Genomic DNA, 14,098 nt, shown 5'->3' with positions numbered 1-14,098 from the left:
CATTTGCAATGAGCAAGTGACATATGTAGGAAGTCCAACAAAGAGGGAATTACAATAGTCTATGTTCAAAAAAAGTAATGCCTGAAGTACTGTTCTGAAATCGAGTGTCCAAAATAGGCTTCAGATGTCTTAGTAGATAGAGTTTGTAAAAGGATGTTCTGTTTACTGCTTTAATGTGACAGTGCATTGATAAAGATGGGTCGAAGAGAATGGCTAGAGAGTGGACCTTCTCAGGCTCATTTTTGTTTCAAATAAATTTAAGGATTAGTCTATGATGTAATAACCAGAAGGTTTCTCTATACTATGTAACCACTGGAAGTCATTTATGATAATTGCTTGATGTTCTAATAAATATATGTGTTCTATGAAGTGCCAGGGAATGGTCAGAGAAGAAAAACTAATCAATTTCCAAAGTAATATCTTCAACATAATATTACTATCTTATATCAATTGAAAAAGTTATCTGCCATGTAATTTCTTTAAATATTTCACAATACATGGTTTCTACATTTTTCTTTTAATAGTTTGCAAATTAACACAATTGATAAACCTAATTGTTTGATAAAGAGTTGGAGTGAAAAGTCACACATTCAAAATATAGCAAGGCAACAGATGTGTGCAAAAAAACTAACAGCTATCCATAACGTTTCACAAGTCCATTTTTGTAAATATTCAAGAACTATATTTAGAGCTTCATCAGAAAACACAATTTATCAAAGATAGGTCCCATGACTCATTCTGTGTTTCGCTGGAGGGCTGCATCAGGAAGGAAATCCAAGGTATCAAAAACCTAATATCTGCAACAAGCAAGATTCAAATTAGGACAATAGAAATAGTAGTTACAGCAAAGGCATCATAAATTTAATGAAAAAGTACATACCATGTTAAATATATTAACAATCCCAGAGTTCATAAACCCAGTTTAGAGGAGGTAAAGACAGGAACCAAAGCCTATACAGAAAATAAAAAAAAAAAAGCCAAAATCCCTGATCAATCATAAACATGGTCACATGACACAAAATATCAAATGATTCAGGGCAAGTAACAGCCAATCAGAGAACCCAGAAAAGTTTCCATGAGCCAATCACAAAAGGCTATGAACGGTAGTGATTATGTAAGTAAAACACATATCACCAGGACCATTAAACATGAATAAGAATGGTAACTGAATACCAGACGAGATCCCTGAATGTTAGAAAAACTAGAAAAAGAATACCCAGTCACTGTCCTGGTTCAGACCCCACGGGGACCAATGACTGACATTCATAAATCCGTCTTTGTTTGCACTGGATTAGATGTGCAGAAACATCTCCTCCCACTGCAGAGATGAGATACCTGAAGACCAGGATGTTTGAACATCGATCCTGTCTTCACTCTTATCAACTAGAAGCTCTGTTAGTTTCCCACTGGTTGGACAAGCCCCATGATGTATCAGACCTCCGTTTCTTTGTGACAGAGGTGGTATCTCGTGTCTTTTACTTACACAATCCTCCTTGTGAATATTCATTTCATTTTTATGGATTTTGCGATTAGCTTATGGATTCTCAGATTGGCTGTTACTTGCCCTGATTTAATTAATTTTGGCCTCTGTATCATGTGACAAAAATGAACTTATTAAATGTTTTGGACAGCTGTTACAGATTTTTCAAACCTACCTAATCTTTTGCAATGTACAGTCTCGTTTCTTGCAGAGGAGACAGTCACCTCATTCTCAGAAAAGCAAAGCAAATATCAAATGTGTTTTTATGCTGCAGTTTTTCATGGATATAGAATTCATTGGATTATATATAAAGCTTTTAAAAAATCAATCACTGTGATTTGTAAACAGCATCATATATCTGTGTATCAAAATCATTGAATGCATGATCAACACTTTAAGGGGCACTAATCGATGATACAGCAGCCTTCACAATGCTTAATAATATCACAGCACATTACGACTTAAAAGAAAACTGTCCCCTCAGAGTACTGTACAATATTTCAAAAATACACATGCTGAGAGCTGCTGGAAAATCTAAGTGACAAATGTATCCTCTGTACTTTTATCATATTCATGTCCATAGGCAGCACTATGTCATGCTCAATGAACTTCCTCCACCACATTTGGCTAACATCTTTCTTCCTGAAATTTATTTCTAAGCTTTAGATTTAGGTAAATCAAGCCAAATATGAACTATAAATATTTTCTTCATGTAATTTCAGACTTTTTTTTTCTCCTAATGACACATACTATCTACTGTATGATATTAATAAAATACTCACTTTTGTGCAGATAGATGTCTTAGAATATGAGGAAATGGATATATTAGGCATTGGAACAGCTAAAAATATGTGTTTTTGTTTTACTGACTTATGTGCTTTATGTTATTTTTATTTTTTTTATGTATTTTACTGATTGTTTTATTGTGAACCACTTAGAAATTAGATAAGTGATATATAAATATTTTAAATAAAAAAATACTTGAATGAAGTGAATAAAGATCATATGTCTGGAGAAAAGTGCCTGGCTGGCATTGCTTGAGTAGTCTGGTCTATAACAGAGTGTGTGTGTGTGTGTGTGTGTGTGTGTGTGTGTGTGTGTGTGCCTGTGCATGCGTATGCTAGCTTGTGTGTGCATGTATTGGAGCCTGTGTTTGCTTTTGCGAGCTTCTGTATACTTTCATGAGTTTCTGTATGCTTCTGCATGATAGCATGAGCTTCCATTCACACATGTGCAAGCTTGTGCATGTATGCATAAGCTTGTGTCCACGTTTGGCAAGCTTATGTGCGCCTATGTGTGTGTGTGCCTATGCCTGCCTGTCTCGGTATGCAGGACTTGAAAGAGTGGAATTCAGATATATGGTAGCAACGAATATTACCTGGCATTGCTTTAGGTGATCTAGTCAATAACAGCCTCTGCATTTATGCACTTGTATGTGTGTGACTCTCTGCCTGTGGGTGTAGGGGCATGTGCCTCTGTGTGTGTGTATGTATCCCTGTTTGTCTGTGCCTGTGTGTGCTTGTGACAGTGCTTTGCAGATAGAGCAAATAGTCTTTGCACACTGTACTTTCCACTATTCCAGGTACCACCTGGTAGCCAAAGACAGATACAGCAGTGTGTCCATGATCGATACAAGCCTTTTTACATATTATATATATATATATATATATATATATATATATATATAAAGAGAGTGAGAGAGAGATGGTAACCAACAGGTTATATTTGACAGATACAAATTAGCTACATGTATTTTAACATGAATCAGAAATAATTCCAATTTAATGGAAGATCCTACAACTTTTCACAAATAAAATTCAAAAGAAGGAATTATATTAATCATTTCAGTGCACGTTTAAAAAGATAACTGCATATCCATCTGAATGTACCAATCCCAATAAAGTTGTCCAGACTGGAAATGGTTGATAATGTATAACTGATAAAATTATCCATATTAGAATTAGATACAGAACAAATAATTCAGCTAGCTGACACAAAATGCACAAACTGGATTTATCACTAACCTGATACCCTCAGTTTTAGTTACAGCCTATGCAATCTTCTGAACTGTCAGATGGGTTTAAAGCATACATGGATCATAAACTTTGTACTGATTTAGTTTTACTTCCAGAAAGCTAGCACTGAATACTTGAGATCAGTTTCAGAATCTTCACAGATCAAAAGATGACAATATTTGCCATGCACAGAGGCAGCACTCTAGTATTCTACATTTAAACATTCTTTAAGCAATTTATCTTCTTTCGAACTGCCATGATAGAAAAGTCACAAATGACAATATATATACTGTTGCACAACCTATAATGCATGTTTACCAATATTCAAAATATAATTATTCTTTATGTCATTTGTGGCATTCTTTTAGAGGATTTTTAAGATAGCCATATAAATAATTTCAGAAATATGTTGGTAATAAGGGCGTTTTTTTTAGATCTTCTCATGGGATACTGTGAGACGGTGGCTTGGTATAATTTTATTTTATTTTATTTGCTTTGAGAAGATAAAGACTGTGGCTCTTTTAAGAAATAAACCACGGGGCTCCAATATCAGCGGTGGCAGGGATCACTCTGAGCTCTGGCAGCAGCAAGAGTGAACCAGTGGCAATGGCAGGGTCGCGTTGGTAGCGTCGGCAGGAGCAGTGCCAGAGTTCAGACTTCCATGCTGCATCAGGGTCGTGGCAGTGGACTGAGACTGAGTATGCTACAGAAGCAACAGAGGCCTAGAGGTGTGACCAGCATTAGCCAGGCAGAAATATAAGTCTCTGGCTCCAGTACCAAGTCAGTTGGCCGCACTGAGCCTTGAAACAAGAGACAGGCCACAGGGGCTGCAGAAGAAGTGCCATAAGATTAGATTCAAAGAACAAAAGTACAATCCCAAGATGGCAGACTTGCACATTTAGAAAAAAAAAAAAATTTCTAACACCATTAGTCTCCGACCACACAGATCTGTGCCGGTTATGGGATTTTTGTAAGGTCTTCTGCTTTTAATTTGTTATAAATGCCATGAATATTCAGTGTGCAAATAGGCATTTACCAGCAATACAATCTGTTTAAGTGAAATCCACTTAACTGTATCCATGAAGGCTCCATTAAAGTCCACTTGAACGCTCACAAAAGACCACTCGAAATTTCTATGAAAACCCCAACACAGTGCCGTGTTTCAATAACATCTGCATCAGGGTGGTCGAACATTTTATGCTGATAATCCCAGAGAACCTTCTGCAGCTAATGGGCCATGGCATCTCAAGCAGTGGAAAAAAAAAAGGTCCTCCATGTCGGGGTTTTCATAGAAATTTCAAGTGGTTGTTTGTGAGAGTTCAAGTGGACCTCAATGGAGCATTCATTGATACAGCTAAGTGGATTTCACTTAAACAGATTTTACTGCTGACACATACTTGATTGGAATCTGAATATTCATAGCACATATAAAAAACTTAAAATTAAATAGGATCTTAAAAATTCACATATCTGTACGATCCTGTGGTCTGAGTCTGATGGTCCTATAAGAATCTTTCAAACCAGCTACCATCAAAGCTGACATGCTAGTTTCCTGCTCCATGGGGATGAACAGAAGAGGTCCTGGCTCCCTATCAGTCCCCCGTGCTCTCATGATATCTGCCTTTCCTGCTGCGGGGCTCTTCCTAGTGGAACAGACTATGTGGATGGCCCCACCAACGTGGACAGCCCTCTACTGGGGGCTCCAGATTCACTGCTCCATAGCATGTCTTTCCCCTCCAAACAAGCTTGACAAAACTGAAAACACGCTTCCCGTTTGCTGCATCTGAGTCCCATAGGAATTGGAGAGCTTGGACTTCTTCCTGTCATTTGCATAAGCAGCCTTGACTCATCCACCTTCCTAATGACTCATCACCACAATTGGGACTTAGTGAAAACTTCATTAAGATTCACCCAGACTTCTCTGTAGCTCTAACAAGTTGACCCTGTCAGCCACTCACTCTGAACTCCTGCACTCCATTCCCTCCCCTTGATGCTTTTTTTTTTTTTTTTTTTAACTTTAAGGGCAAAGCCAAACCTAAACAAAAAAGGGAACTGCTCCATTCTTTTTTTTCACCAAGAAGAGGGCAGCTGGAGGTAGGGAGGGAGGAAAGGGGGAAGACTAGCACAATCCCTTTAGCCCAGGTTCTGCTCAATGTACGGAGGCAGCCTAGGATTCCACCTCAGGAGCTGTCTATCAGCAATAAATCAGATCCAGGGTCACGCTCATCTGAGGGAGGGAGAATAAGTCTTTCACCTCAGAAGCTACCCACTAAACTTATTTTCCAATCACCCCTCCTAGCCAGGTCACAGACCACAGCAGAGTATGTCCACCTTCCATCTGCTGCAGGCAGAGAATACTGGTAGGCTGAGGTCAGCACAGATGCATATAAGGGGTGATGTCAGTGAAGCTTTTGATGGCTGTCTCCATCTGCTGGTAGGGGTGAATAAGTCATTCATTTGGACTGGTCTGACTAACTGAGGAAATATTCAGTTATTACTACAAGAGGAAGATGGAAGGCGGTGTAATGGCAATAATGATGGTCCCCACAGTTCCTTTGAAAATTTCACTGGCATGCACAACATGGGTACAAAGTGACTCCCTATCAGTACCCTGGTGCTCTCAAGATGTCTGCCTTTCCTGCCGCAGGGCTCTTCTGATGGCCTGAGATGTTTGGACATCCTAATGAAACAACGATCTAACTAATTAAATGAAAGGGAATGAAGATTGTACAATGTAGCATTCCATGTGAAACATCGGTTGTGATGGGCTTGGGCTAGATTCTCTTATTTAAGACTGATTGTCTAGACAGACGTTTTTTTAATATGCAATCACAAAAAAAAATCTCCTAAAAAATTAGGGCCAAATATTCAAACTTACGCGCGGGCGTAGATTTGTGCGCGCAACCCGGTGCACACAAATCTACGCCCGATTTTATAACATGCGTGCACAGCCGCGCGCGCATGTTATAAAATCTGGGGTCGGTTCGTGCAAGGGGGTGCACACTTGTGCACCTTGCAGCGCGCCGAGCCCTAGGGGAGCCCCGATGGCTTTCCCCATTCCCTCCAAGCTCACTCTGAAATCGTAGCGGCCTTGGAGGTAACTTTTCTTCCGCTCCCCCCACCTTCCCCTATCTAACCCGCTCCCGCCCCCCAGCCCTACCTAAATTCCCCCCTACCTTTTTTTTTCAAATTTACGCCTGCCTTAGGGCAGGCTTAACTTGCGCGCACCGGCCAGCTGCCGGCGCGCAACCCTCTGGCACGGCCGCTGTGCCGGAGGCCTCTGTCCCGCCCCCGGACAAGCACCACGCCCACGTCCCCTTCCCATCCCTTTTTCAAAGCCCCAGGACATACGCGCGTCTTGGGGCTTGCTCGGCGCGCGCAGGGACAGATTTTTGGGGTTACGCGCGTAACCCTTTGAAAATCTGCCCCTTAGTATTTTGTCTCAAGGTGGATGAATGAATTGACAAGGGTGGTCTGTGTACTAAAAAGCACACTGACAAGCTTGCTGATATCTTGCTTTAATGTCATAGGACCAATCTGTTTTTGAAGATCGTGTTTTTCTTTCCCTCCTTTTTTCATACGACTGTTTGTCTGGGATTCAATGGCTGTCCTATGTTGCTGATTTATACAAAGTAAGACCACATGTATTTTTTAACCCGCATAGAAGGGTGAGCAATAAGCCAAACACATTTTTTATACTGTTGAATAAACTTTTACCCAATAGTCAGGCCTATCCTGTAAAGTGCGGCCGCGTTTACCCTGCTCCTAAGCCGCTTTTAACTCACGTTCCGGCCGCGTTAGCCCTTCCTGCGATCCCGAATCCCCTTTAACCTACTCCTACCGCGTCCTAAATTCCCCGGGTAACCCCTTCCGCCCGCGGCATGTATATTGCATGCAAACGAGCGAATTAGCTCGATATTGCATGCAAACGAGCCAATTAGCTATTCCCCTAGCATCCCGTAACCCGCGCCCCGACTAACGCTACCTTTCCCTGCCGTTTTGTCGCGCGTTTAACCTGCAAACTTACCGCCTACCCTGACCCAGGCGGTAGAGGCATGGGTAAGGGTAGGTGGCAAGCTTTCCCCCAGCCCCCGCTCACCTGCCCCGGCCGCGATCATGGGTGCCGGTCTCCGTGGCAGCCCCAGTCCTCTCCCCTCCTCCCGAAGCCAAAAAAAAAAAGCTTTTTTTTTTTTTGGCTTCGGGAGGAGGGGAGAGGACTGGGGCTGCCACGGAGACCGCTTTCCCCTGTGCAAGTAAGTTGTTTCGCCGCTTGTCTCTTCTCCCCCCTCCCGGAGCAGGGCGCGAAAAGCTGCCTTGCTCCGGGAGGGGGGGGGGGGGGAGAGATGACAGCGGCGAATCCAAAAAATAAGCGAAAAAAACTTAAAAGCTAAAAGTAAGTTGCTTCCCCACTGTCATCTCTTCTCCCCCCCTCCCGGAGCAGGGCGCGAAAAGCAGCCTTGCTCCGGGAGGGGGGGGGGGGAGAGATGACAGCGGCGAATCCAAAAAATAAGCGAAAAAAACTTAAAAGCTAAAAGTAAGTTGCTTCCCCACTGTCATCTCTTCTCCCCCCCTCCCGGAGCAGGGCGCGAAAAGCAGCCTTGCTCCGGGAGGGGGGGAGAGAGATGACAGCGGCGAAGCTTTCCCCCAGCCCGGACGCCGGCAAAAAACTTACTTTTTTGCAGCCAGCCATGAGCAGGAACACGATCTGGCCTGCCTTAGCTCCTCCCGACAAGATGGCCGCCTGCACGGGGAAAGCGTGCAATTGGCCGCTGAAGACGTGACGTCACGACATCACGTCTTGAGCGGCCAATTGCACGCTTTCCCCGTGCAGGCGGCCATCTTGTCGGGAGGAGCTACGGGAGCCAGATCGTGTTCCTGCTCATGGCTGGCTGCAAAAAAGTAAGTTTTTTGCCGGCGTCCGGGCTGGGGGAAAGCTTCACCGTTGCTAGTGTCCCCCCTCCTCCCGGAGCAAGGCGGCTTTTCCGCCCTGCTCCGAGAGGAGGGGGGACACTGAAAAGTCGTTTCGCCGTTGCTTCTGCGCTGTCGCCGCCGTTGCTTCCTGGTATCTGTCATTTCAAATGACATTTGAAATGACAGATACCAGCGTGGCGTGAAGCCTTAGGCCCGCGCACCCAGGATCCTGTATAGGCGCTCTATCCAGTATCCTGGGTTGCGCGGGCCTAAGGCTTTTCGGACGCGGCTTACATTTACATATAATTAGGCTTCAGGATCGAGCGGTAGGTGAGCTGCACTGTGCGGGCGTTAACCGCGGGTGCCGTAGGCACTAACGCAGCTCTTCCTACCGCTGGATAGGCCTGACTGTGCCATGAGGTGATTTTTGAATCTTCCCCCAGGGATTGCAAGCTCATTTTCATAGGGAAACTCTTCACAAAGTTTTCCTTTGAAAATTTGGCCGGTGTGCACAACATGGGTAAAAATAAGCGTGTACTTTGCACCTGCATTGGAACAGGTGCAAAGAACCAATCTTAAAGTACATGCAGAGATTTGAATATGCAATATCTGCTCATAATTTGCCTCCCCTGCTCTCTACCCTCCCATTTTAATGTGAATTAAAGTGCACTTACTGTTTAATCACAGTAGGGGAGGGGGCAATAAGCAGAATATGTTTTTACATGGATAAATGTGTTTACTTTCATAAAAAGTTTTCATTGCCCACTCTACAGTATGTATATATATTTATATATATACATACATATATATATTTATATATACATACATACTACACATACACACACATCTATAAATATCCAAAGAAAGATAAAGTACATATCTATATGCCCTTTTTCAAGTGGTTTGTAACAGATCAGAAGGTGAAAGTAGTTTCCACAAAATAAAATGCTTTATTTTTCTTTACAAACAATAAACAGTCCTGCAAAACTATTTTACATAAAACAATAGAAAATTTGTTTTTATTGGCTCCTGGCTAAACAGGTTCAATAAAACTGTACAAAGCTAACTTATGCAGAGTAAGGAGAAAGAGACAGTTAAAACCAAAAAGGGCATCTTTCAAAAAATGGAAAGCAGACCCTAATAAAAAAAAATAGGCAAGAGCACACAGTAAATACTGGCAAGTAAGATATGAAACAGTAGTGAGACAGTCCATGAAAGAATTTGAGAAGCTTGTTATAGAACTAAAACTAATAAAACATTTTCAAGTACATTTGAAACCAAAAGCCTGTGAGGAAATTAGTTTGACCATTATATGACTCAGGGATAAAAGGGATCCTCAGAGAGAATAAGAAAATAGCAGAGAAGCTAATTAATTCTTTACCTTAGTCTTTGCTGAGAAGGATGTTGAAGACATACCCACATCAAAATCATTCTTTGATAATAGTGATTCTGAGCAACGAAAACAAATCTCTGTCAATAATGGAGGATGCCATAGATCAAATTGACAAACTAAAGAGTAACAAATCACCAGGCCCAGATGGTATTCATCCCAGAGTTCTGAAAGAACTCAAAACTGCAGACCTGTTAAGAGTAATCTGTAAGATATCATTTAAAATAGCCACACTTCCTATAAATTGGATTATGGCCAATGTAATACCAATTTTTAAAAAGATTTCCAGGGTTACTATAGACTGATAAGAACATAAGAAAATAAGAACATGCCATACTGGGTCAGACCAAGGGTCCATCAAGCCCAGCATCCTGTTTCCAACAGTGGCCAATCCAGGCCATAAGAACCTGGCAAGTACCCAAAAACTAAGGGTCGGATTTTAAAAGTGTTATGTGCATAAGGTACGTGCGTAACCCTTTTAAAAGCCCCCTGCATGCGCCGAGCCTATTTTACATAGGCTCGGCAGTGCGCACAAGTCCCAGGGCTTGCAAAAAGGGGTGGTCGGGGGCGTGGCCAGGGGGCGCGGTTTTGGATCGGGGTAGGGGGGGGTCTAGATAGGGCCAGGGGGGTGGGTTAGGTAGGGGAAGGTGCGGGGGGTGGAAGGAAAGTTCCCCTCCAAGGCCGCTCCAATTTCGGAGCGGCCTCGGAGGGAACGGACAGCACGCACAGGGCTCGGCGCGCGCAAGCTGCACAAATGTGCACCCCCTTGCGCGCACTGACCCCGGATTTTATAGGCTACGTGCATATCTTATAAAATCCAGTGCGCGCTGTCTTTTAAAATGTACCCCTAAGTCTATTCCATGTTACTGTTGCTAGTAATAGCAGTGGCTATTTTCTAAGTCAACTTAATTAATAGCAGGTAATGGACTTCTCCTCCAAGAACTTATCCAATTCTTTTTTAAACACAGCTATACTAACTGCACTAACCACATCCTCTGGCAACAAATTCCAGAGTTTAATTGTGCGTTGAGTAAAAAAGTACTTTCTCCGATTAGTTTTAAATGTGCCACATGCTAACTTCATGGAGTGCCCCCTAGTCTTTCTATTATCTGAAAGAGTAAATAACTGATGAGTCTCACATTAGTGTCGGGCAAAAGGATAGAAGTTATTCTTAAAAACAAAATTTCTGGCCATATAGATAGATATGGCTTAATAGGGAAGAGTCAACATGATTTTAGCAAATGTTCAATCTTGCATTCATAGCTGCAAAACTGACCTATTATGGAGTTGAAAGCTCATGTACTACAATGTTCAGATATTCTTGCCTGTCACTGGTGTACCAATATTTATATATGTATCTGTTTTAAAAACCTAAAACTGAAATAGAAAAAAGGGAAAAAAAACAGTAATTTAGAACAAAAAGTTTTGACTACTTATTCTTTAGACATACATCAATAGTGGATGCTGCTGGAAGCAAATTCAGTTTATTCATTTTACACCTGTTTTGTTCATTAATTTACGAGTTAATCCAATTATCTATTATTGAAGTGTTGAGCCTGCAAATCATTTTCTGCATTTTATCCTTTATGTGAATGGGTCTAAGAAAAGCATCAGTGGTTCATCAAGACCTTTCCTTTTAAGAGCAAAAAAATGCTGCAGTGAGATGTTATTAGCAATGAGGTTCTTTTTTTTTTGTAACATAGTTACATGAACAATTTCTAAAGCAAATTATCTGGCAAGGCTGCCGGGTAAAACAGAAATATGTTAATGGACTGAATAGCTGCCATTTAAAATCCTAAGTAAAAGTAAAGATAAAAACAACTAATTTTCCTTTGACATTTTTCAAGAATTTAATCAAGATATATAGATAGATAAAAAAAAATGTTTCCAAGGTTTACGGGTACAGCCTCTGTGCTATTGGCAAATTCAAGAGACAATATGTACCTATTGAGTCAAGGAGAATGCAAGTACCTTGGTAACCATAGCAGCTGGTAACTACTTGAAAACCTGTTTAAGCTTTTGATATGGCATACCTCATAGTGTTTGTCACATAACATTTTTCTTAGTTAGAGATAGGTTGACAAATTCCCCCAAAATCAGTCCCACCTATACCCCTATTCCCCTGAGATCCCTCAATATACCCTGGATGGATACAGATAAGCAGGATTTAGCTTTGAGAGACAAAGAAAAAGGGATTGACAGACCTAGTGGAATATTCACATATAAGATAAACTCTCCTGGCTTCTTTCTTCGGTGTATGATCAAAAAACTAAATAAGAGGTCATAAGAGAAAAAGGAAAGTCTAAAGAACCTTTCAATTAGTTGATTATGCTACCCCAAGCAGTTAAAGATCGAAGGAAGACCTAATGACTGCCAGAATGGTTTAAAGGACATCATTCATTATATCTATCTATTACTATGTTAAATTGTCACCCGGTTATATTGTTCCATCTGTTCTAAGGTTCTATGTAAAGCCCCCCTCTCTCTGTTGGGCAGTTCATCGTTTTTTGTAAACCGGATTGATTTGTAATTCTCACAAGAACTTCGGTACATAAAAATTAAAAATAAAATAAATAAATAAATTCAAAAAATGGAAAGCAGACCCAAATGAAAAAAATAGGCAAGAGCATAACTACTGATAAGTTAGAAATAAAACAGTAGTATGATAAGCCAAGAGAGAATTTGAGAAGAAGCTTGCCATAGAGGTAAAAACTAATAATAAACACATTTTCCTGTGAGGGAGTCAGTTGGTCCACTAGATGACTGAGGAGTAAAAGGGATTTTCAGGAAAGACAAGTAAATAGCAGAAAAAGATAATCAATTCTTTGCCTTGGTCTTGACTGAGGAGGATTTTGGGAATATATCCATGTTGGAAATATTCCTTGATGTTGTGAATCTAAGCAACTAAAACAAATATCTGTGAATAATGGAGGATGTCATAGATCAAATTGATAAACTAAAGAATAATAAATCATCAGGACCAGGTGGTATCTATGCCAAAGTCTCAGAATAACTCAAACATGAAATTGCAAAATTACTAGTAATCTGTACCCTATAATTTAAACAGCTACAATACCTGAATACTGGAGGGTGGCTAATGTAATGCCATCTTTTCAAAAGAGCTACAGGGGGTGATATGAAAAGCTATAGGCTCATGAGCCTGACATCAGTGCAGGGCAAAATGGTAGAGGCTATTCTTAAGAACAAAATTACAGATCATATAGATAGACATAGCTTAGTGGGGAAGAATCAACATTGTTTTAGCAAAGTTAAGTCTTGCCTTATAAATTTGTTGGATGTCACTAGTCCCAGCCTTTGAGTAATCAGCTGCAGAGGGACAACCCATTCATTTCAGAATCCTCCCCAGTGTTTGTCTGGAATTGGACATCCCTTAGCTACAAGGGGGGGGGGGGGGGTTGCTAGTTTAGGAGAAAGTAGGGCAGAGGTAGTTTGCTTTTAGAAGGGAAGGAAGTGTATCACGTGTGCTCTCTGACATAGAAGAAGAGAGGCACATGCCTTGCCAGTTCCTGTGATAGAGCTGGAAGGAAGAGAGATATTTAAGAAGCCTTTTACAGTTTTTCTGGATGTCTACATTATTGACCTTTTCCATTCCTGGCAGACTGTATCGCCTGCTCAGGGTAGTCAGGAGGGACTGGATACCTGCATAAGAGGATGTTGCCGCACCCAGTGTGAGCAGAGATCCTGCTTTAAGTTATATTTTTCCACCATTGTGGAAAGGGAGATTTTTTTCTGCCCCCTTCTTTTCCCCTGAACTGGAGACTTTGGTTACTCTTTCCACTACAGGCCTTTCCTCCTGGGAGCCCAGGTTCTGTCTTTTGATAAGGAATCATCAAGAAGAAACATCAGGAGACCCCCAACTGGAGTTTCCACCCCAGGACACAGGATACTGCCAGGTGAAGTGCGGATTCAATGTGGACCTCAGGTACTGTGGGAAGGGATGTGGTCACTGTTAGGATTCCCCAGCCACCTTGAGAGTATCATCTTTTCTTACCATGGAGGATACCCCTGTTCTAAGCCCCTGCCTGAAGGATATTTCCACAGAATTAGAGAGCATTCAAATCCTGTCTCGTGTAAACCTGGGAACATTGGAAATATCTGAACATTTTGAGTTAGATTTTATAAATTATGCGCGGCTGCCCGATTTTATAACATGCGCGCGCTAGCACACGCACATGTTATAAAATCGGCACGTCCATGTGTGTATGCCAGGAACAATCTGCATGCACATGTGTGGGCAGCGCCGGCAAGGGGGGGGGGGGGGCTTTTGCAATTTCCACGCGG

General features: G+C 41.6%; 1 long non-coding RNA gene across 1 annotated transcript in view; it reads right to left on the bottom strand.

The window, feature by feature from the left end:
- Positions 1–400: 400 nt before the first annotated feature.
- LOC115096259 overlaps positions 401–14,098 on the bottom strand; it is a 20,053-nt gene continuing 6,355 nt past the window's right edge. The window contains exons 2-3 of the long non-coding RNA XR_003858002.1: positions 881–951; positions 401–797 (exon numbers count right to left, since the gene is read on the bottom strand). This is a non-coding gene — a long non-coding RNA (uncharacterized LOC115096259). The remainder of the gene's footprint in view (positions 798–880; positions 952–14,098) is intronic.

The sequence above is a fragment of the Rhinatrema bivittatum genome, chromosome 7 (assembly GCF_901001135.1).
Source record: "Rhinatrema bivittatum chromosome 7, aRhiBiv1.1, whole genome shotgun sequence".
Taxonomy (NCBI): Eukaryota; Metazoa; Chordata; class Amphibia; order Gymnophiona; family Rhinatrematidae; genus Rhinatrema; species Rhinatrema bivittatum.
This window is presented reverse-complemented; position numbering and strand designations above follow the sequence as displayed.